At 44.5% G+C, this 24413-nt stretch overlaps 1 long non-coding RNA gene across 1 annotated transcript; it reads right to left on the reverse strand.

Moving 5' to 3' along the window:
- Positions 1-11344: 11344 nt before the first annotated feature.
- On the reverse strand, positions 11345-19551 carry LOC309525546. The gene is made up of 3 exons (XR_014216404.1): positions 18892-19551; positions 17420-17540; positions 11345-12064 (listed from the first exon to the last, which is right to left on the reverse strand). It is a non-coding gene; the product is annotated as an uncharacterized lncRNA (long non-coding RNA).
- Between the last annotated feature and the right edge of the window lie 4862 nt (positions 19552-24413).

The following is a 24413-nucleotide window of genomic DNA, read 5'->3' on the forward strand; positions in this document are numbered from 1 at the left end:
ACCACTTTAGCTAATGGGGCCTCCCGCTGCCGCCGAGCCACCGGCACACAATTTCTGTTCTCATCCTGAAGCAAAGTTGTTAACCCGAGGTACTATTTCTGGGTTAGCGGAGTCTGTAACCTGAAGCGTCTGTAACCTGAAGTGCCTGTAATCCGAGGTACCACTGTACTGTAAGTGAAACAAGCTAAAGCTTAGGGTCCCACTCTCTTAAAGTAAAAAAAAAAATAAAGTAAAAAACAACAACCCTGGATGTACATTTCCAAAATATAAGGTAAAAAAAAAAAAAGACTGGTTTGCACATTTCTATATATAGGGTCTCCTGCCAACCTAGCAGTTCGAAAGCACGTCAAAGTGCAAGTAGATAAATAGGTACCACTTCAGCGGGAAGGTAAACGGCATTTCTGTGCGCTGCTCTGGTTCGCCAAAAGCGGCTTAGTCATGCTGGCCACATGACCCAGAAGCTGTACGCCGGCTCCCTTGGCCAATAAAGCGATATGAGCGCTGCAACCCCAGAGTCGGTCACGACTGGACCTAATGGTCAGGGGTCCCTTTACCTTTTTATATATAGGGTGCCTACATTCTGCATGGACTGGTTGCATGGCAACATGGGCAAACGGCTTTAGATACCTATTAGGTCCATAAATTACCATGCAGCATATATTCAACACAAAAAACAGCAAGAATTTGTTGTTGACAAAGGACAGCTGGACATATAAAGGGCCCTATTATCTTCAGTAGCTTAGGGCTTCATCAAACCTAAATCCAGTCCTGACTGGATTGTGCCTCTGGGCTTAATCCCGGAGCCTCTTTTGAGTGTTTTCAAGTGCAATAAGGCAGTGCCTCTAAGTTTATGCAAAGTGCATTTCTTGCATAGCCAGTTTCTCCTAGTACACACATACGCACTCGTGCACATACACGTCACTGTCCCTGCTGCACATTCAGTGCTTTTGCTTGGCTGAAATCTGTCCTCAACCTCTGGCTATGCCTCTCACTTGCCTCAACGGAGGGCAGAGGGACCAAGTAGTAGTGTGTGGGCAAGCCAGGATTTGCCAGGGGCATATGGGCTGCGTAGAAGGAAATTGTGGCAGTTTGGTCTGATAAAAATGTTCCCCATCCCCGGCTTTAAATACATAAATGCATCATTTCATTTCATGAAATGATATATAATGAAATGAAAAGGATGTTTAAAAAACCAGAAGCTTTGCTTTGGGGAGTTATAGGGACAGAACTACCTAAAATGTATAGAAGCTTATTCATGTATACAGCAGCAAGAATGTTACTTCCCCCAAAATGGAAAGAAGCAGAAGTCACAGCAAAGGAAGAATGGATACAAAAACTTATGGAATATGCAGAAATGGCGAAACTTACCAGAAGTATAAGAAATCAAGGTAACAATTTATTTATTTTTTACAAAAAGGAGGAAATGGTTTATTGATAAATTATAAACAGATAAAAACATTGGCAGGATTCTTGTAATAACCTGCAGTTTTATAAGAGTATATATATTCAAAGAAGATGAATAAATGAGTAAATTAAGTTACTTTGGATATGCAGAAGATATTAAAAGCAAATGTTAGGAACCGCAGAAAGAGGGGGAAAGAAGTCGAGTTTTGAAATGTCAAAATGATTGTAATATCAGTGAAATGTAGAAAATTAGTGAAATGTATAAACTTGAAAAGTATAAAGAAATAAAAGGAAAAATATATAAAAAATAAAGACATAAATACACGTGTTTGTTGGCAGTGGGAACAGTTTAAATGAAGATTCAAAGATGGCACTCAGATGGATCAGAGACAACCCCTTTTATGACATATTTAGCTGCTATTTTTAGAAGAGAGGGGACCAGATCTGACCAAAATGATAGAATCGCAGAGTTGGAAGGGACCCTGAGGTCCATTTACTCTACTCCAACCCCTTGTGGTGCAGCTGTTCCATACCAGGATTGAACCTGCAACCTTAGCCTTATCAGTACCACACTCCAACCAACTGAGCTATCCAGGAATATGGGGGAATCAAGAGCTTGTAGATTCATCAAGGTCCCCTTCCCTCTGTTGGGATACTGCCAGGGAGATAAAGTCCATCATGGCCCCAAGCCGTCTGCCGGACGTCCATCGATCTCCCGTAGGCATGCAGTATCATCGATTAGCGACATGAGTTTTTAGAAAATAACTTGCCACATTCCAGAGCTCATGCACACTCTATCAGCAGATAATGTACAGCCAAAAGTCGCACTCAGGAGAGCATTATTTACAAGCTTTATTCAGCGTTGATCAGAACAGAGAAAGACATGACTGCCTGCGTCAGTGTCTCAGACAGAGAGAGAAAATGAAAGCAATAGAAAACATAAACATCCTGTGAACAGGAAATACGCAGGCTGTGACACAAACATCCTGCTCCCTTTTAAGGTGGAACGGAAATATCCTAACACCCTCCCACCCTCTCATCCTCCCTCCCCTACAATTCCATCAGTGTTCTAATCATTATCAGTTAGTGTGTAGACCGGTGGTTCCCAAAGCAGATAGCACTATCCCTTGGGAGCAAATCCTCCAAGTGTCTCTGTTTTCCAGGGAGAATCCTGGATTTACAGAAGCTGTTCCAGTTTCTGATTTGATCCCGGAATGTCCCCCTTTTCCTTAGGACGTCCCTAGAAGACGTCCTAAGGGTATGGAGGGTATGGAGTTATGCAACCCCCGAGCCAAGGAGATAAGTAACTATGCAATCTTTAGAGAACATCTGAAGGTAGCCCTGTATAGGGAAGTTTTTTAATGTTTAAAGTTTTATTATGATTTTATAAATAATAATTTATTATTTATACCCCGCCCATCTGCCTGGGTTTCCCCAGCCACTCTGGGCGGCTTCAAGCAAAATATTAAAATACAATACTCTATCAAACATTAAAAGCTTCCCTAAACAGGGCTGCCTTCAGATGTCCTCTAAAAGTCTGGTAGTTGTTTTTCTCTTTGACATCTGGTGGGAGGGCGTTCCACAGAGTGGGTGCCACTACCAAGAAGGCCCTCTGCCTGGATCCCTGTAACTTCTATGTGTTGGAAGCCGAGCAGAGTGGTTGGGGCAACCCAGTCAGATGGGCGGGGTATAAAATAATAATAATAATAATAATAATAATAATAATAATAATAATAATAATAATAGAATAGGACACCCCTGCTTTCACCAGATAAATGTTGGAGGGTATGTGGAAGATTGTGGGGTTATTTATTTATTTATATTTGTTTATTATTTTTTAAAATTATTTTTGTTTGATTTTACATACAAAAAGTTGTAACAATACCAAATATATAACCGTATCTTGAGATTTCTCTGAATCTCCCGACTTCCCCCCTCCGTGGGTCCAACCGCCAACATCTTCAACTACATATTGTTTCACAATCCATATACTGTATTTCTCTATATTTGTCCACAGTATTTGTTACATTTAAAATGTTGTTAAAATTCTGCTGATGTTTTTATCTACTTACAGTGGTCTCCTAAATTTTTCCCATTCATTCTTAAAAGTTTTTGTCTTTTTGGTTCCTGAGCTTTCCAGTCAGTTTTGCCATTTTGTCATACTCTAATAGCTTAATTTGCCATTCCTTTCTGGTAGGGACTTTGTCTTCTTTCCATCTTTGGGCTAATAACGTCCTTTTCTGTTCCTTTGTTATGTCGGTACCTACAATTCCTAGTAAAAATGCTTCTGGCTTTTTTTAAACAAAAGTTATTTTAAACATCCCCCCCCCCCGCCAATTCATTATCTATCATTTCACAGAATGCTTTTATTGTTTTATTATTTTATTTTATGTTTCAGTAATTTTTTTTATTTTCTTAGCAACAGAAAAATCTGCTTATTTTGCCTATGTTGGTCAGATTCTTTGCCTAAGGTGGATGGAAATGTTGACAAGCTGACATATTCAATAGACCAGAGGCATGAGAAAGTGTGCCTTCATGTCACAAATATTGACAATTCGGCATTTTTCATACCTTGAAAAACTGAGTGAAGGAAGTTTTTCATACCTTGAAAAACTAACTGAGTGAAGGAATCTGCCAATCTGCCAAGTATTGTTTTTGTGCAATTCCACCCTTGGCTATCTTGAAGGCTCTGGGATCACAGCTAAGAACAGATCCATTTCTTTAATATTTGTACAACATTGTTAGTTACAAATAGTAACTGACTGCAAATATTTAGAATGTTGCTTCTTTTTTCTTTCTTTATTTTTATTCACATAATATACATTCTTTACAACAAACAACTCCAAAATAACTGATCTCCTCTCCCATACCTTTACTTGATATTTTTTTCTACTTTCTGCTTTCCTTATAGAATCTTTATAAAAATTTAAATCTCTTCAATCCTATACCAATCTTTAACAATTTCAACTAATCCCTTCACCTCCCTCCCCCACGCCCTCTTCTTTACCTACTATTATTTTTGTTACTGTTGCGTTATTCACTTTATTTGTTATTCCATCCTTGATATATTATTATCCTAGCTCCTTGCGCCTTTTAAACTTTTGCATATTAGTTTTTAAACCCCAGCACTGACTTTTTCCATCTATTCCTTAACACATCCCCACTCTTAATTAATTTTTTTATTAGAGTAGCCTCTAATTGATGCTGTTAATTTTGCCATCTCCACGAATTCAATAAATTTGGTTCTCCATTCTAATAATTCTGGTAAATAATGCTTTTATTACCTTACAGGACCACCACATATGTTGAAAGGTGCCTTCTTTCTCTTTACATTTCTGACAGATATTTGTACTTGTCTTAAACAATTTTGCTGGTTTCCTAAGAGTCAAATACCACTGGTACATCATTTTCATACAGTTTTTTTTCAGAGCACAGCAAGCCGTAAATTATTATTATTTTATTTGTTTATTAAATTGGTATACAGTGGTACCTTGGGTTACATATACTTCAGGTTACAGACGCTTTAGGTTACAGACTCTGCTAACCCAGAAATATTACCTCGGGTTAAGAGCGTTGCTTCAGGATGAGAACAGAAATTGTGCGGCGGCGGCACAGTGGCAGCAGGAGGCCCCATTAGCTAAAGTGGTGCTTCAGGTTAAGAACAGTTTCAGGTTAAGAACAGACCTCCAGAACAAATTAAGTTCTTAACCCGAGGTACCACTGTACTGCCCTATACCTGCAGGTCTCAGGCTGGTTTACAAGATATGGTGGCACTAAGAGCCAAGGGGACGACAGGAGGGCACTGGAGGTGTAAATGACTATCAGACTTTGAAAAGAGGCTCTGGCTGGGTCAAGTTCAGCATTTATTTATTTTGTAAAATCCAGTAGTTTCACTTAGATTTTGAGTAAATGTGCAACTCATTGTCACTGTTTTGAATTTTATTATTGTCCTTCTTAGTGGGTGGTCAGGGCTGGATTTAGGTTTGATGAGGCCCTAAGCTACTGAAGGTAATGGGGACCTTTTTATGTCTATCTGTCCTTTGTCAACCACAAATTGTTGCTGTTTTCTGTGTTGAATATATGCTATATGGTAATTTATGGACCTAATAGGTATCTAAAACCGTTTGCCCATGTTGCCATGCAACCAGTCCATGCAGAATGTAGGCACCCTATACAGAATAATAATAATAATAATAATAATAATAATAATAATAATAATAATAATAATAATAATTTATTTGTACCCCGCCCATCTGGCTAGGCTTCCCCAGCTGCTCTGGGCGGCTTCCAACAAAGATTAAAAATGCATTAAAATGTCCCACATTAAAAACTTCCCTGAACAGGGCTGCCTTCAGATGTCTTCTAAATGTCAGGTAGTTGTTTATCTCTTTGACATCTGATGGGAGGGCGTTCCACAGGGTGGGTGTCACTACTGAAAAAGCTCTCTTCCTGGTGCCCTGTAGCTTTGCTTCTCGCAGTGAGGGAACCGCCAGAAGGCCCTCTGCGCTGGACCTCGGTGTCCGGGCTGAACGAAGGGGGTGGAGACGCTCCTTCAGGTTTATGCCTTCAGGTATATAGAAATGAGCAACTAAAGAACAACAAAGTGATATTTTAGGGAGCAGGCTAGCAGGCGGGGCCCATTACTTCCATCATAGGAGCCTGCACAACACAAAACACTATTGCTGTATGTAGGTTTTATTTTATTTGTTTTTTTATCTTATATTTTGGAAATGTACATCCAGGTTCCCCCCCCTAGCTTGTTTAGCTATAGCTTGTTTAGCTTATACATAAATCCAGCACTGCTGGCAGTAGAACGAGTGATCTTTTCTCCAGATCTGCTGGGATGACTGCCCTTAACAACTGTACATGACTAACTTTTCTATCCATGCACATTCTCCCTGGTTGTTGCTGGGCAGTAGGCCAGAAATGGGTCCCCCCCCCCTTGTTGGCAGCGAGAAGGCAACTCCACTCGTCCACAAAAAAATAGATCCAGGCATGTGGAGCCAGGCAAGCCTGCGCCTACCTCCCTGTGGCTAGTTTCAGGTGGAAGGAAGACCCCTCTAGTCTTCTCACATGGCACCTATTGGCATATGCAAATGTTTTGCAAATCTCTGTCCTGTTCTGGCAGCTGATGGCTACAGCGTCCTGCCCTCCATTCTCCTGACTGCCCCTCCTTTGGGGGCGTCTTGCCCATAGAGGCAAGTGGTGCGGGGTGCCAGGGTGCCAAGTTCTGGAGGGCGCCAGGGAAGAGGCGGAAGCTGGGCATGACGCCTCCTGGCATCAGCTCGCCACCCTCACCCGCCTCGCTGAGGCAGCGTTGCACCCAGAGCCTCTGCCTCTTCCCTGCTGGAGCAGACGCCCTCCAGCTGCTGCCCGCCTCCTACACCCTGCAAAGCTGCTGGCAGCGCCGTAAAAAGGTTGGCAACTCTTGGAAATTGGGGGGGGGGGGGCGCCGTCACTGTAGGGATCTTTGCACCACGGCGCCGGGTATACTTAAGACTGCCCTTCCTCACCTCTCCCTTCCTGGCTGGGTAATTTAAGAGGTGAGTCTAAGGACCAAATCAGACGTGATGTGGGAAACATAGGAATGGCATCTTCCTGTGCCCTTTTTTCCCTGTTGGGTGGCGAGTCCCGCCTCCCCCCTTGGAAAATAAAGACACAAGACACAGCATTTAAGGTTAATGGGCGGAAAAGGCCACAACTTTATTGATTGCAGGAATTGAGTGGTATTGGCTTAGGCATTGGTCCTATCGACTAACCGGCTTCAGCCTGATTGCATGAAAGCCGCCAAGGGTTAGCCACCAGTAGGGGGAGTCCTGCTGATGCACATCAACTAGGAGTTCCCCCAGGGTCACCGCTTGGGGGCGTGCCGTAGATCCACACCTCCATAGGCTTAGGACAAGGCGACTCCCCTGGAATCCTTTACCGGGCTACCCTTCGATTTGGGGGGGGGAAGGTGATGGTGTTTCCTCCCCCACTTTCATCTGCATAACAACACCCCTACCAATGCCTAACCACCAATGCCGAGGAAGTTGTGACGATTTGCTACGAGGTAGGCAAAAAACCAAATGGCTGGTGCCAATTTGCCAAGTGGGAAAAATTCCTACCAGGCCCCTTGACGGCGACCAACCGAAGTCCATAGCAATGTCAGAGAGCCAAACCTAAGGGCGGGCAGGGTGGTAAACCGGAGCAGCTGGAGCGAAGAAGAGAGGGGAATCCTCGGCTGCGCCGGCCCTAAATAGCCCGGGCCACGCCTCCCTGGCCAGCCGATTGGCTGGACAGGGAGATGACGCGCCCGAGGATTCCCCCAGTCTCGCGGGGGCTGTGAGTCAGCCCCCATGTGCGTGGGGAGGACGTGGGCCCACAACCCCACCCCCTCTCCAGCTCGGAAGTGGCTAGGGCAGAGTTTTCCCAAACTTGGCTCTCCAGCTGTTTTCGGACTGCAGTGCCCATCGTCCTTGAACGCTGGTCTTGCCAGGGATGATTGCAAAGGTGCTTTGGTGATCGTAAGGATCGCACCAAAGCGCCTTTGCTCTGGCACAATGCTTACGATCCCCAGGCACCTCCCCAGAAGCCACTCTGGCGATCGTAAGGGTCATGTCAAAGCACCTCCGGGAAGCTGTGCCTGAAGCCACAAGAAGCAGCAGCGATGAAGTAGCGACATAGGAGCCAAATCCTAGGGGCTGTGGTGGCTTTGCCCCACCCCCCAATAAAATATTTGAGGAGGCTGGGCCCCCACTAAGTTGCTGGGCATTGCTGTTCAAATGGTGTGTGTGCACTGCATCATGTGATTCATTATGCAAGGCAGGGCTTATCTGGGCCCCCACAATATTTTATTCAAGTTGACACCCTTGGGAAGTGGCAAAAATGCAGAGGGAATGAGCGTGTTGTGGGGTGGGCAAGCGGTGGCGGGGGGTCTGGTGCATACTGACACCTATTTTTCTTTTTAAAAAACCCACAGTATATCTATCTATTATCTATATCTATCTATCATCCATCTATCTATCTATCTATCTATCTATCTATCTATCTATCTATCTATCATCTATCTATCTATCTATCTATCTATCATCTATCTATCTATCTATCATCTATCTATCTATCTATCTATCTATCTATCTATCTATCATCTATCTATCATCTATCATCTATCTATATCTATCTATCTATCTATCTATCTATCTATCTATCTATCTATCTATCTATCATCTATCTATCTATCTATCTATCATCTATCTATCTATCATCTATCATCTATCTATCTATCTATCTATCTATCTATCTATCATCTATCTATCTATCTATCTATCTATCTATCTATCATCTATCTATATCATCTATCTATCTATCATCTATCTATCTATCTATCTATCTATCTATCTATCTATCATCTATCTATCTATCATCATCATCATCTATCATCTCTATCTATCATCTATCTATCATCTATCTATCTATCTATCTATCTATCTATCTATCTATCTATCATCTATCTATCTATCTATCTATCTATCTATCTATCTACAGTCATACATGTTACGTTTGCTTCATGTTACGTTTTTCCAGGTTGCATCCCGCGGCAACCCGGAAGTACCGGAAAAGGTTACTTCCGGGTTTCGCTGCTCACGCATGCGCAGTAGCGCCAAATCGCGCTTCGTGCATGTGCACAAGTGCCAAATGCTGCGCACCTGCGCAGATATGGTGCTTCAGGTTGTGGGCTTTTCATGTTGCGAATGGGCCTCCGAAACGGATCCCGTTCTCAGCCAGAGGTATCTATCTATCTATCTATCTATCTATCTATCTATCTATCTATCATCTAGCTATCTATCTCATCTATCTATCTCTATCATCTTTCTATCAATGCTATCAAGATGAGTACCAATAAATGCAACTTTTCTTCTTCTTTTCCAGGTAGGTTCGGAGGATCATTATCCAGCCAAAGTTCAGTAGAGGACATTCGCCTCCCAATCCCACAGGATAATCTCATTTTTTTGTTTTGTTTTGATGCTCCCAAAGGCTACATCACCTTTCCTGCATAGCGAGAAAAGAAGGAACACCTTTTCTTGTTTTTCTTTTTAATACGGCACCTGCCAGCTGCATTTTTGTATGTTATTAAAATAATTAACAATTAAAAACAATAAAAAAATCCTGCTGCCAGATTCATTTGTGGGCCCACCTGCTTAAATCAGCTGAAAACTGTTTTTTCTTCTTCTTTTAATTGACTCATCTCGCTGAATAATCCGCAAAACTGTTGCAGCCCCAGCAGTTAGATGCCTAATTTGTGGAAGCAGAGTTTGAAGACCTCGCTGTAAATCTTCTGCCAGTCTTGGCACTCGCCTCTGCTTGGTGGGAGAGCTGCAATGGCATGCATGTGACGGCTGTGTGGAAAGCTGTTCTGCAGGTTCTGTCAGCTTTCCACATAGGAATCCGGTTCTGGGTGGGATTTGTTTTTTTGCACGTGTGCTTCGCAGTTGCCCTGGGGTTGGGGATGGGTGGGAAAGATCAATTCCTTCGGTCGATTTCCCCTTCAGAGGCTTGGCGGATAAATTTCCCTTCACGTTTCCCCCGTAACCATAGTTGCTATCAGGGAACAGAAAGAATCCTCTTTCTTTCACAGGCCAAAGCAGTTAGTCACCAAAGGGCTGTGTTTCATTGAAGGGAACAGCGTTTTCTTTGCTTCTCCCTCCTCTTAATTGTGACATACTCATCTCAAAAAAGATGGGACGCTGGTAGATACTGTGAATTGAACCCTGAGCCTTCTATTGAAAGGCAGGTCTTCTGCCACTGAGCTGTGACCCTTCCTCAAAGGGATCTTCTGATTGACTAATGCCGGGATTCACCTGTAGGCCAATCAGGTTGCGGATTCACTTCCACCTGCGGCTGGATTGGGTGGCTCCTGTGGACCAATCAGACTGCTGCATGCTGGGTCCTATTGTTCTAGGGCCAATCAGACTGCTGCATTCTGAATCCTATTGTTCTAGCACCAATCAGACTGTTGCCTTTTGGATCCTATTCAACTCAGTACGTAACAGTTGGGGATAGGACGCCTGTGGCCCCCTAAGCGTGGTCAGACTGCAGCCCTCATAATCCTTGGCCCTTGGCTCTGTTGGCTGAGGCTGATGGGATTTGGCAGTCCCTCAACATCTCAAGCGCAACAGTGTCTCCCATCCTTGCTTTGGGTATTTGAAGAGTTTGATAACGTCCCTCCTCTAAACTCATTCCTCCTCTGAACCAGTGTTCTTCTGAACATTCAGTGATAGGTTGCAATGACCTGAGACGGAATCCTGACAAGATGGGGGAATTGTGGGTAGGTGGTCCTGGCATCCAGGAATTGGTGAGCAGCAGGCAGAGTCCGCGCTGCAAGGCACGGGATCACTTTAAAAAAAGCTAAATGAAATATACTTGGAGCTGAAGCCTGGATACACGGTGCGAGGCAGCGGTGCAGCAGGTGGCGGTGCTGCGGTGCTGTGTGTGGCAGTCAGCTCAGCGGGATCCCACCTTCGTTGCCAGTGAAATATACTCAGAGTCGAGTGTGGATTTCATGCTCTTTATTCAGCTCATAGTAGTGAGGAATGAAAGTTCCCCCCCAATATCTGCTTTATATACATTATTTACACAATGGGCCACACGTGATTGGCTAATTCTGGGATTCTCCTGTAGGCCAATCAGGTTGCGGATTCACTTCCACCTGGAGCTGGATTGGGTGGCTTCTGCGGACCAATCATACTGCTGTATTGTTCTAGGACCAATCAGACTGCTGCATTCTGGACCCTATTGTTCTAGGACCAGGACCAATCAGACTGCTGCCTTTTGGATCCTATTCAACTCAGTACATAACACTGAACAACTCTGCCCCCCCCAAAAAAATATGAAATAAAGTCAAACCATTTTTGCAGGCAAAAAATAATAATAATTTCAATGTGTGTGTGTGAGGGGGTGAAAAGAAATTTTCCGCACCAGGCACCACCTGACCTTGCTATGCCACTGAGAGTGGGGCTGCTCTTTCTAAAATTCCTGCACTGCAGGGGGTTGGACTAGATGACCCTGGGGGATCCCTTCCAACTCTGCAGTTCTGTGATTCTGAGCGGGGACACTTCTCCACCTCACCCTCTGTTCCCCTTGCCACTATCCTTAGGGGTGTTTGAGCAGGATCTGTGCATCTGGCCTTCCTAGGAACTCTACTCTCAACATACTGTATAATTATAAACAAATCACTGCACTGCCGAGCCAAATTTCAGACTTTGCCCTTTGAAAAGGTGAGCTTTCAGAAAACCCCTGTCATGGCTAGCAGCATTGGAAAATAGAGGCCTTGGCTTTTCAGCATTTGTTCCCCCGCTCCCCGGCACACCTCCTCAAAACCGAGCCAAATTGCTTTAGTTTTCCTTGTTATTTTCATGTGCTCATTAGAGAAGAGCCATTAGAGTGTGTGAGAACAGAATGTCTCCTGAGCTGCGGAGGGGAAGTGAAGGCCAAATATTGGACCCGTTTCAAGCTCCGAAACAATACCACCGTCCGACCGGAGAGCTGTGTATGTGAGTTTGGCCAAAGGGGAGAGGAGGTCAGGGGGAAAAAAGTTGCCTCGGAAGATTCCGAACCTTTCGCCAAGCCCTGCAGTCCTTGGCAGGATTCCTGCTGATCTCCTGCCATCTCCCTCGATGACCTGAGGAAAGCAGAGAGAACGTCAGGGCTGCATGTCGTTCTGCATGTCAGTCTCAGGTCTGCAGGAGCGCCACGACCGCCATCGCCCAACCAGGGCCGTAAGCAGTGGAGGCTGGTCTGCTGGGGCGAATCAGGCCACTGCGCCACCACCAACTTCAGTCGCCCCACTTAGCAAGTCCCCACCTTCCTATTTGCACCCAGTCCAGGGGGTGGGCCTGCCTGTCAGCTTCCTCTTCCTCCTTAGCTTAGTGCAGGGGTCTGCAACCTTTAAGACAAAAAGAGCCACTTGGACCTGTTTCCGAAGAAAAAACAACAAGTGGGAGCCGCAAAACCATTGCGACATTTAAAACAAATATATCTCCGGAGCCACGTTATGACAGCGGGCGGGAAGGTGACGTCAGGACGGTGCGTGACTAACGCACGCCCCGCCCCCATGCGACGTCACAGACAGTACAGCGCCCACCACAGTGAGGAGTGTCGGGGCGCACAATGCGCCTCCTCCCCTCGCTAGTATCCGCCCCGGAGCCGCAGCAAAGATGTAAAAGAGCCACATGCGGCTTCGGAGCCGTGGGTTGCAGACCCCTGGCTTAGTGATACCCTCCTTCAGGAAGCAGGATGGTTGGACTCGATGGCCCTTGTGGTCTCTTCCAACTCTATGATTCTATGATTCTATGAATTTTTAAATGTGCATATTGAGTAATGTGATAAGGCTGCAGAAGAAGTGGACAGCCGGGCTGCCTCCAAAGTTACATTGCTTCTGGGTTTTTTTAAGGCTGCATTCACACAGAAGTTTATTCCATTTCCCTTACATTTCCCCCATTGTTAATTTCCACATGATATCTGAGCTTTCGCGCGATGTGAAAAGCCACTTCTGTGAAATGAATGGAATATAATTAATTAATGTTACTTGGTTCCAGGAAAGAAAAGCATGCTTGCAGCTCCCTTAACTGGAAAATTGTGGGAGTAAAGTGACAAAATTTGGGATGGCATACCACCAGACTGTTCTTTCCTGCTGTTTTCATTGGGCATCAGGAAGGTGGGGCAGTGGTAATGTCTGATGACACATGTCCACACCACGCCCACTGGTAGGAATGAAATTTAGCGCAACACTGTGGTATGTCGAACACAGAGCAAGCATTGCACAACACAACAGGAACTGCAGTGTGAAAGGAACATTTGAAAACTAATGCAATATTTTCTGTGTGTCTGAATGCACCCTTAGCTGCCTGCCACCACCAGCTTAATCCAAAATTAGTGCTTTCAGCTATGGATGTCAGATTCCTGTTTGGAGCGGCTTGCATTGCTTGGATGACCTGCTGCACATCAATGTCTCCTGCAATACCGTTAATGAGAAGCCCATGCAGAAGCCTGGCTGGGCAGCCACCCCATCTGTATAATGTCAGAACCTCCAAGTGTCCCTGTTTTCCAGATAAAAAATTCCTTCCAGTAGCACCTTAAAGACCAACTAAGTTAGTTCTTGGTATGAGCTTTCGTGTGCATGCACACTTCTTCAGATACACTGATTGGGATGGTAGCTAGAGGCATGTAGATATGTTTGTCGGTCAGTTGGTTTACGGTATAAGGTGGTGTCTATGCGCCCATCCTGTATTTTTATAGTAGTGTCCAAAAAATGTATTTCTTGCATAGATTGATTCATTGTAAGGTTGATTGTGGGGTGAAAATCATTAAATTTCTGGTGAAAGGTGTCCAGGGTCTGTTGACCATGTGTCCAGATGATAAAAATATCGTCAATGTATCGCAGATACAAGAGAGGTTTGAGTGGGTAGGAGTTTAGGAAACGTTGTTCTAAATCTGCCATGAAGATGTTGGCACACTGTGGGGCCATGCGGGTGCCCATTGCTGTGCCGCTGATCTGAAGGAACAGGTCATCACCGAATTTGAAGTTGTTGTGGGTAAGGACAAATTGGCAGAGTTTGGTGGCAAGGTCCGCTGTGGTTTTATCTGAAATGGTGTTCCTGTTTTCCAGAGACAGCCCTGTGGGAATGTTCAGGGAGGCAGGAGAGGATTTTTTTAAATTAACATCCTTCCTAACTTGTGCTAGCAAGTTCCTTTACTTAGCAGAGTTTTACATTCCCCTTTTAAATGCTCAGCAGGTAGCTGGTTGAAGAAGAAGAAGAAGAGTTTGGATTTGATATCCCGCTTTATCACTACCCGAAGGAGTCTCAAAGCGACTAACATTCTCCTTTCCCTTCCTCCCCCACAACAAGCAGTCTGTGAGGTGAGTGGGGCTTAGAGACTTCACAGAAGTGTGACTGGCCCAAGATCACCCAGCAGCTGCATGTGGAGGAGCGGGGAAGCGAACCCGGTTCACCAGATTATGAGACTACCGCTCTTAACCACTACACCACACTGGCTCTCAGGCTTGTTGCAGGCTTGTGTAAGCCTCTCACTGTTAGGTTCCTGGTAAGATCTGTTATACCCCTCTTAAAAGAATAAACACGCCACAATCTTATTTAAAGTCAATAAAAGAAGTTTACTCATATCATCATTTCACAGTTGGATCCCTGAAGGCAGACTTAGTTACAAAGTACAGTAGTACCTCGGGTTAAGTACTTAATTTGTTCCGGAGGTCCGTTCTTAACCTGAAACTGTTCTTAACCTGAAGCACCACTTTAGCTAATGGGGCCTCCTGCTTCCGCCGCGCCGCCAGAGCACGATTTCTGTTCTCATCCTGAAGCAAAGTTCTTAACCTGAGGTACTATTTCTGGGTTAGCGGAGTCTGTAACCTGAAGCAGTCTGTAACCTGAAGTGTATGTAACCCGAGGTACCACTGTATATACATGTGGAACTATCTCATATGGGGATAATCCCAGTGTCCTCTATTGGCTGAAAGCAAACAGAGCATCTCTAGCTAAAAGCTGCTTCGATGATGGAGGAAGTCAAAAAGAGAGAGTGTGCTGTGTGCCTTGTGCTTTTGTTACCTGAACAGGTAAGGTCACGCCCACCTCTAGTCACATGCAAAGGAAGTATGTCCCAGCCCAGGAGGAAACAGGAAGTTCCGACTGGCTGGACCAAACATCCCCTTGCATGTCCACTCTAGGAAAACAAGGAATGTTGCATTTGACTGCTGCTTATGTATCACATTCCACAAGTCCTGGATTTACAGAAGTCATCCCAGTTTCTGATTTGATCACAGAATGTCCCGCTTTTCCTTAGGACATTTCATAGGAGAAATGTTGAAAGATGTGGAATTATGCGATTAATAATAATAATAATGATGATGATAGGATGCCCCTATTTTCTTCAGAGAAATCTTGGACGGTATGAAATTTGTAACACAACTGTGGATCCCCAACAACATCCAGAATTGGAAGCTAGACCTTTATTCCTTGACTCAGCCCTTCATATCAGTTCATCTCCTTCCCTCTCCGAAGATGACAAATATATTTTCCCCACGTTACCTTCCTCAAGAGTGCTTTGCTTAAAACAATAATGGTCGTAACAATCAAGGTTCGGCATAATGGGAATTAAATTGTTTGGGCCTCTCTCCAAAATGGGGGTGTCATCCTTCCTAGAAGACCAGCCCTGGAAAGTGTGAATTGTTATGAGATCTGGAGTCATTTCCCTTGCTTTCTAAATAGCCATGCGGCTGTGTACATGTTTTATTGCTCATCGCAAGGGCAGTGTTATCGCAGCTGCAAAATCAGGTGTTTTACGGACAGTATGTGCTAAGCACGTTCATGCGGTGGCAATCAGTGTGGTAAACCACTGTGGATGCAACCCTAAAAACAGTTGCGAGGGAGTACAGTGGTACCTCGGGTTACAGACGCTTCAGGTTACAGACGCTTCAAGTTACAGACTCCACTAACCCAGAAATAGTACCTTGGGTTAAGAACTTTGCTTCAGGATGAGAACAGAAATTGTGCGGCAATGGCACGGCAGCAGCAGGAGGCCCCATTAGCTAAAGCTAAGAACAGTTTCAGGTTAAGAACAGTTTCAGGTTAGACTATATGGAACTTGCCGAACTGACTGGGAGACTCTGAGACCAGAGAGAAGAGATGGTGGAAGAAGATTGGAAGAAGTTTAAAGAATATTTGAAAAAAAATATATGCTAATATTTAAATCTTAGAATAGCTTCGGAAGTGGAAATAGGCTGTAGGGTTAGAAGTAGAAGATAGTGTGTTTTAAAATAGTATTATTTGTAAGGGATAAAATGTGATAATATGGTAAAAGTGTGATTAAAAAAGGGTTAAAATTATGATATATGTAAACTGCTAAAGATGAGGTAAAATGAAAATCAGATGGGGGGACTTGGGGAAGCTCACATAACAATGTTTAGAAAAAATAAGGATAAGACAAGAATCTGTTTGTATTGTTTGTTTTTCTGTTTGTGTTGTTTAGTTGTGTTATAAAATGAATATTTTTTTTTGAAAAAAAAAGAGAACAGTTTCAGGTTAAGAACGGACCTTCAGAATGAATTAAGTTCTTAACCCGAGGTACCACTGTTATACATTCTTCCATGTAATACATTCCTCCATGTGATGCATGGGTGGGGAACGTTTACTAGCTCAAAGGTTTTCAACAAAACATCATGATGATACTTGAAAGCACATTTTAATCACATTCTTTCTAAAAAAAGAATTCTGGGCTGTGTAGTTTGGCCCTCACTGAGTTACATTTCCCAGCAGCCCTTAAGAAACTACAGTGCCCATAATTCTTTGAGGGAGAGAACGTGCTTCAAATACGCTTTAAAGTCACACAGCCTTAGGAAAGAGAATTCTAGACCCTCCAAGTGTCCCTATTTTCCAGGGATGTCCCTGATTTAGAGAAGCCGTCCTGGTTTCTGATTTGATCCTGGAATGGCCTGCTTTTTCTCAGGATGTCCCTATTTTCACTGGAGAAATGTTGGAGGGTATGGAGTTATCCAACCCCTGATCTGTGTGAAGGCAAAACTGTCTAGGGGTACCTCGGGACTAGTATGGATGAGTCTTCAGTGTAGACAGTACAGAGCTGGATAGATCACTGGTCTGACTCTGTATAAGGCAGCTTCCATGGTGACGTGCACCTCCTCCTCCCCATATTGTCATTGCAACAACTCTCTGGGGTAGATTTAGCTGAGATGAAGGGACTGGCCCAAGGTCTCCCGGTGAACTTCATGGCTGAGTGGGAATTTGAATCCCTGTCTCCCAGGCTCTAACCACTTTACCACGCTTCCCTCTCGCTTCCTCTGAGCATTAGAACATTGTGTCCCAGATCAGCACTTTTCTACCAGTGCAGTGAAAATGCGTCCCTGCGTAAAGTTCTTCCCTAGACGGTCACCTGCAGTTGCTTATTCAGGTATGTGGCCCAAAGTAAAGACAGCCATTCTCATTGGCTCCCAGAGTCACACTGTTACCTGTGACGCCTCCTGATTGGGCCGTGACCTGAATGGATCAGGTGATGAAGGGGCTGCTTGCTTGTCTAATAACCTCCAATGGCTCTCTCAAGGTGATGGGCTTTTTGACCTGACGAGAATCCTGTTTTGAGAAACATCAGTTATGCGCAGGCAAGTCAAACATAATAGAAACCTGCCTTTTAGATCAATAAGAGAACAGATGACATATTATGCTGGGCTGCACTGTGGACATTTCTGGTGTAAAATGTGTGCTTTTTTGTTCCTGCCTAAGAATGTAAGAAGATCCTTGCAGGATTGGGTCAAGTGACTCGTTTGGCCCAGATTCCTGTTTTCACAATGGCCAATCAGAAGTTTGCAAGCAATACAGGAGCACAAGGGCACGTTCTCCAGCTGTGGCTGGAGCATACTGTCTCTGACCGTGGAGGTACAATTTAGGCAGTGCTATTTTTCTTGAAAAAGAGGTACCGGAACTCACCACGAAGCCTCCCTTGTTCTCTTAGAATTGCCATAGTGCCACCTGAGAGGTGCTGGAACTGGGTTCTGGTGGGTGAGTTCCAGCTGGGAAAAAAGCCTTGGATTTAGCCATCATGACTAGTAAAAGCTAAAAAGGTAAAGGACCCCTGGACGGTTAAGTCCAGTCAAAAGCAACTATGGGATGGCAGCACTCATCTCGCTTTCAGGTCGAGAGAGCCGGTGTTTGTCCACAGACAGCTTTCTGGGCCATGTGGCCAGCATGACTAAACCGCTTCTGGCACAACGGGACACCGTGACGGAAACCAGAGCACATGGAAACGCCATTTACCTTCCCACCACAATGGTACCTATTTATCTACTCACGTTGGTATGCTTTTGAACTGTTAGGTTGACAGGAGCTGGGACAGAGCAACGGGAGTTCACACTGTTGTGGAGATTCGAACCGTCGGCCTTCTGATCGGCAAGCCCAAGGGGCTCAGTGGTTTAGACCACAGCACCGCACACGTCCCATGACTAGTAGTCCACATGACTAGTAATGAGAGCCTTATCCTACATGAAGTTATCAAATCCTCTTTTAAAGCCATCCGAGTTGGTGGCCATCTCTACCGCTTGTGGGAGCGATCTCTATAGTTGAAATATGCTCTGGATAAGTAATTACTTCCATTTGTCTGCCCAGAACCTTCCAACGTTCAGATGTATTGGATGTTCCCGAATTCCAGTGGTATGAGAGAGGGAGGGTTCCCCATCCCAACCACTCTCTCCATAAAATGCATACTTTTGTACTCTTCTTTCATTTCACCTCATATATGCCTTTTCTCTAAACCAAAAAGCCCTGGATTTCGCAACCTTTCCCAGAGGCGGATTTAGAGGGGCATGACCGGTTTGCCCACAATGGATGCCAAGCTGAGAGGGCACTATGGGGCTACTACAACACTGACAAAAAACAGAAGGGGTGGGGCGTGTTGTCAAGGCACCACTGAAATTTTAAAGCCACTGACCTTTCCTCTTGGGGAGTTTCTGCATCCCCTCAATGTTTGCCCTTTTCTTCCATCAGCTTCTTCAGATATTCATATTTCCCCCTTGTACTTATTCATATCTGCTGTTGCTTCAATGGCATTCCTACACACACACCCTCTTCAAATAGGGGTTCTTTTTCATTCACAGTATGATCCCTACCAATCAGAGAGCTTATAGTGGACATGACACCACAATCCTATGTAGCCTATCACAATTGACTGTGCTGCGACATCACCGAGAGCAAGCGAAGGTCACTGAGAGTGAGGGCAGTGATTCCTGCCCTGGTCACATAGGTGATCCCAGCCCTTACTTGAAAGTGGCTTCATGGGTGAATACTTTTACGTCACTTTTGCCGCAAGCCCCGCAACATCACCAAAAGCGGCTGAGTTTTTCACTTCTGCCAAATGTGCTCCTGAAAGCACCCTACTTTCAGTTCAGCCCTAGTGTTGTTTCATGCAACAAAGGTGATTCCGTAGCGCAGTTAGGTATTTTTTATTGGAAAAGTTTTTATTGTTGAAATAATTCAGCATTAATACACACATATTGCGAATATACAAACATACATTTCATACAATCCTTAAAAATGTTCAAACATACCTACACTCAATCCCACAGATAATTCCTTTTCCCATCACCATCCACCACCCTCATCCCACCTTTGTGTTAGACTTCCAATCTCCTCAATTGCAATTTCTTTCCACTTCTGTTACTTTCTCCCACACACTTTTAACCCAATTTCATGCTTCTTTTTCTATTACACATTGTTATCCATCCTATTTAGTATTCCAGTATTTAAAACGGAACATGTTTACTCTAATGGGAGTTCTGATTTTTCAATATGGTTTTGCAAGTATCCTTTAAACACCTTCCAGTCCCTGTCTATCTTCTCTTTTGAGATCCTTCCAATTTCTCCCATTGTTTTGGATATATTGCAGTACAGTGGTACCTCAGATTAAGTACTTAATTCGTTCCGGAGGTCCGTACTTAACCTGAAACTGTTCTTAACCTGAAGCACCGCTTTAGCTAATGGGGCCTCCTGCTGCTGCCGTGCCGCCGGAGCACAATTTCTCTTCTCATCCTGAAGCAAAGTTCTTAACCTGAAGCAATATTTCTGGGTTAGCAGAGTCTGTAACCTGAAGCGTCTGTAACCTGAAGCGTATGTAACCCGAGGTACCACTGTACTCCAATAATTTGGCAGTTAGGTAATTTTTGGTGCATCTTGCATTGACAGAACTATCTGAGGGCTGGCGGCTGTAAGCTGCGGCATGGCTCACTCTCTCTCTCTCTGTGTATGTGTGTGCGCGCGAGAGAGAGAGACAGCCGAGCCAAAAAATGCTATATGATTAGGACAGCATTCCTCTAACCAGCACGAAATATCAGGATGTATGGGATATGACTCATCCCTTGCTACTGTTAATGTTCTTTGACCCTGAAAGAGGAGGTCAAATTCCTCCCAAGGTGTAGCTGTGCAGACTTTGATAGGCACGCATTGCGCCAACTCTTATCGCAAAAGGAACATCCAAACGCAGAGCAAATTTTAGCAGTGGGGAAAACATAAACAAGTGCAGAGGATTCCGTCCAATTGCGGGTGCAGCTGATTCAGAAATGTTTTTCTCAAAGTCAAGTCCAACATTCCTTCACACACAAGGCATTTCTTCTGTACAACGGTCAACTAGCAGGTTTTCTACTGCATGCATGTCTGGCAGAAACTGTAGTTAACTGCAACTAGCAATTTTGACAAGTGTCTACATGGGTTTCTGCAGTCTCTGAGTGCTCAGTGCTTATAGGTTGTACGAGATGACATGAGTCTAATTTTTCAGTGGCACCAACAGGCTAGAAAAGGAGTTACACTTAATAGCTCTGTCTAAGGTAAAAGGTAAAGATAAAGAACCCCTGGACGGTTAAGTCCAGTCAAAGGTGACTATGGGGTTGCGGCGCTCATCTCGCATTCAGGCCAAGGGAGCTGGCGTTTGTCCACAGACAGCTTTCCGGGTCATGTGGCCAGCAGGACTGGTGATAGAAGCCAGAGCACAGAGAAACGGTGTTTACGTTCCTGCTGCAGCGGCACCTATTTATCTGCTTGCACTGGTGTGCTTTCAAACTGCTAGGTTGGCAGGAGCTAGGACAGAGCAACGAGAGCTCACCCGGTGGCGGGGATTCAAACCGCCGACCTTCTGATCAGCAAGCCAAAGAGTCTCAGCAGTTTAGACCACAGCACCACCTGCCTCCCTTACTGTGCCTTAGTGTGGCATGATGACATACCCTCCAACATTTCTTTGATAGAAATAGGGACGTCCTATTCTATGATTTTTATTTTTATTTTTATTTTTATTCTTATTCTTACCCGCCCATCTGACTGGGATGCCCCAGCCACTCTGGGCAGCTTCCAACATATATAAAACCATAATAAAACATTTAAAAACTTCCCTCTACAGGGCTGCCTTCAAACCTCTACCTGCGACCATAATCTGTTCCGGAGGTCTGTCTGGAGGTCGAAACGGGTCACTGGGAGAGGCGCCGCTGTGTGCATGCGCGAGTGCCGATCGCCGCTTCTGCGCATGCATGAATGGCGATGGCTGCTCCTGCGCATGCACGGCTGGCGGCAAACCTGCCGGTTACTTCTGGGTTTGCTGTGGACGTTGGGCGAAATGGACGCAAGCAGAGGCGGATGTAAGAAGAGGTTTGACTGTACTTATCTCCTTGGCTCGGGTGTGTGTGTGTGTGTGTCACATAACTCCATGCCCTCAAACATTTCTTTAATAGGGACATTCTAAGGGAAAGCGAGATATCCTGGGATGAAATCAGGAACCGGTATGGCTTCTGGAGAATAGGAACACTCGGAGGGTTTGAGATCACACTCTGTAGGCATGCATGCAGAGGAAGTTCTTCGTTGCAAGCCAGACACGTGGAAGACTGGGTGAGTCACAGAGCAATGCAGATCACATGAGAGAAAGCTGCAAAAAGTAAATGCCAAATGTGCCACGAACTCTTCTCCCCCTCCTGCTTTCAAACTGCAGTGTAACAGACAGCCCTGGAAGCCTCTGATCTGCACAAGAACAGGACGAGTTTTCAAAAATAAAACGAACAAATGGAAAGAAAAAGAGAAGCTAAAAAATTCAAAAGCTCCCATGCATGACGGGCATTTAAACCATTAGGCGGGGGGGCTGTTGTTTTTGTTTGTTACGATGTTATGTATTTTTAAGTTTTTATACTGTAAATTGTCCTGTGATCCTTGGATGAAGGGTGGTGTAGAAATTCAATAAATACATAAATGAACAATAAAGGATACAATATGAATTGTTATGTATTTTTTGGGTATTAACAGACTGGCTGTATCTCAGTATCTGCAAGAATACTGTTGTTTCCTGTTGCTGCTTCTTCCTCGATGCAAGAATGAACTGCCTCTGGGCATGTACAGAGAGCTTCTGCAAAGGTCCGCTGTTTTATTGTATGATCCGTGGGGATCTTTCATTCAGGTGCTGTTTTCTCTAGATCAGGGGCCATGCGCACAAACCTTAAATAGAAGCACTCTTTCCAATGAAGGATCCAAGCCTGTTAACAGCCTGTGCACTGGTAACGAAAACACCAAACACATATTTTTGTTCCTGAATTTACATCCTCCAGATCTGGGTGCAGGCCAGGTGGGTGAAATTCCAACCGAGCCAGTGAAATTCTGAAGGCTGCGAGTGGATTGCCAGGACAAACCGCCATGGTGACAATTGGTCTGGCTCAAGCTGAACATGAGTCAGCATCAACGTAGTTCTGCAAAACTCCATTGTGCTTTGAGTCCCAAAACCCATCCCGAATGGAATTAAAGACACAGTGGAGACAGAATTTAGTTCAAATGTTAATGGGCAAATTTTGGCCACAACTTTATTAAAATACACAAATGTGACTGGTATTGGCTTAGGCATTGGTATCAAACTATATCTGGCTCCTGCCCATCCTGCAGGAAGGGTAAACAACCAGCAGGGGAGTTCCATCAACCAGTATATTGACTGGGGTTCACCCCTGGGGTTCCTGGCATGGCCCTAGCCCCTCTCCGGGCTTCGGACGAGATCCAGACCCCCGGATTCCTTTAACGGAATACCCTATTCATTGGAGGGGCAGGTGATGGCCGCACCTCCCCTCCCCACATTCCCCTAAGCCAATGCCTAACCGCCTAACCTAACAAAGTTGTGAACAATTGCTAAGAGGTAGGCAAAAACCAAGTGGCCACAGCCAATCTGCCACATTGGAAAAAATTCCTACCTGGCCCCCGTTCCAAAACAGGTGACCAACCGAAGTCCAAAGCAAGGTCAAACACAACCTAATTAATGGGTGGGTGGGTGGGTGTTTGGCAGCGCGAAGCAAAAGGAGGTCCCCACATTGCCCTGCCAAATAGATACCCCCAACCTTGCCACGCTGCTGATTGGCAATCCACTCACAGCCTGCTGATTAAGGCCATTGGCATAACTGTGGCACCACCGGCTTGGAGTGGGGCAAGCTCCACCCGCAAGCTGGTTAGGGAAGAGTTTCAGGGCTGAGCACAACATGGACCCTCTGTTAGGAGGATCCAACTTGCGAGCCCATGCTATTTTAAGGTGTTCCGTCCCCCGCAAAGGCTGTTAATTGACTTTATGATCATCCCTTGGATGCTTTCAAAAGAAGGCTGGACAGGGATCTACTGGGGGTGCAGACTCAGCAGTAAGCCCCATTTGATTTTGGTAGATATTGCTCCTTAGAAAACATGACTTTGGGTCACCAATCATGTGTGCGTCTCATAACTACGTCCCTTTGCAATTTATGAGAGCTACACTGCGGGAATTGACTGACTATTGGAATTGTCTAAAATGGCAAAGTTAATATGTTGAATTAGAGGGAAATGATTACGGACATTTGTTAAGGGTTGGAAATTTCTTAGGGACTTTTTGCGTGGACTTATTGGAATGGGAGACAAAGGATGATCAAGTAAAATCCTCAATGATACACTGGGCAATAGATATGGGTCATAATATAGATATGGAAGCCTGGGAATGATTGTGGAATATGGATATAAAATTCACGACATGTTATGGTTTAAGAGACAATTATATGAAAATACTATATCATTGGTATCTAACACCAAGGAAACCGGCAAAAATGTATAAATCTAAAATGAATAAGTGTTGGAAATGTAAAGAGAAAGAAGGTTCTTTGTATCATGTGTAAGTTTAAAGCTAACTGGGAAATGATATGCAATGAACTGAAAAGGATGTTCAAAATAACCTTTATAAAAGTAGCTTTGCTGTTACTTTGTACTGTGTCTTTAAACTTGGTCTCCTTGTTATTAGTATCACCTGGGGTTGGCTGTATATATTTTTCAAAAAATGTTGTTAGTAACAGTGACTACATAATCCAGAGTATTTTTCTTTCTCATGTGTATTATATCTATTCGAAAAAAGATTGGGTATGTAACTTTTTATGTTACAAGTCTATAATTTCTGCGCTGTTTGAAGTTGTTGTTATGCATGTGCAGGTCATC

The sequence above is a fragment of the Podarcis vaucheri genome (genome assembly GCF_965113315.1).
Source record: "Podarcis vaucheri genome assembly, chromosome: 1".
Lineage (NCBI taxonomy): Eukaryota > Metazoa > Chordata > Lepidosauria > Squamata > Lacertidae > Podarcis > Podarcis vaucheri.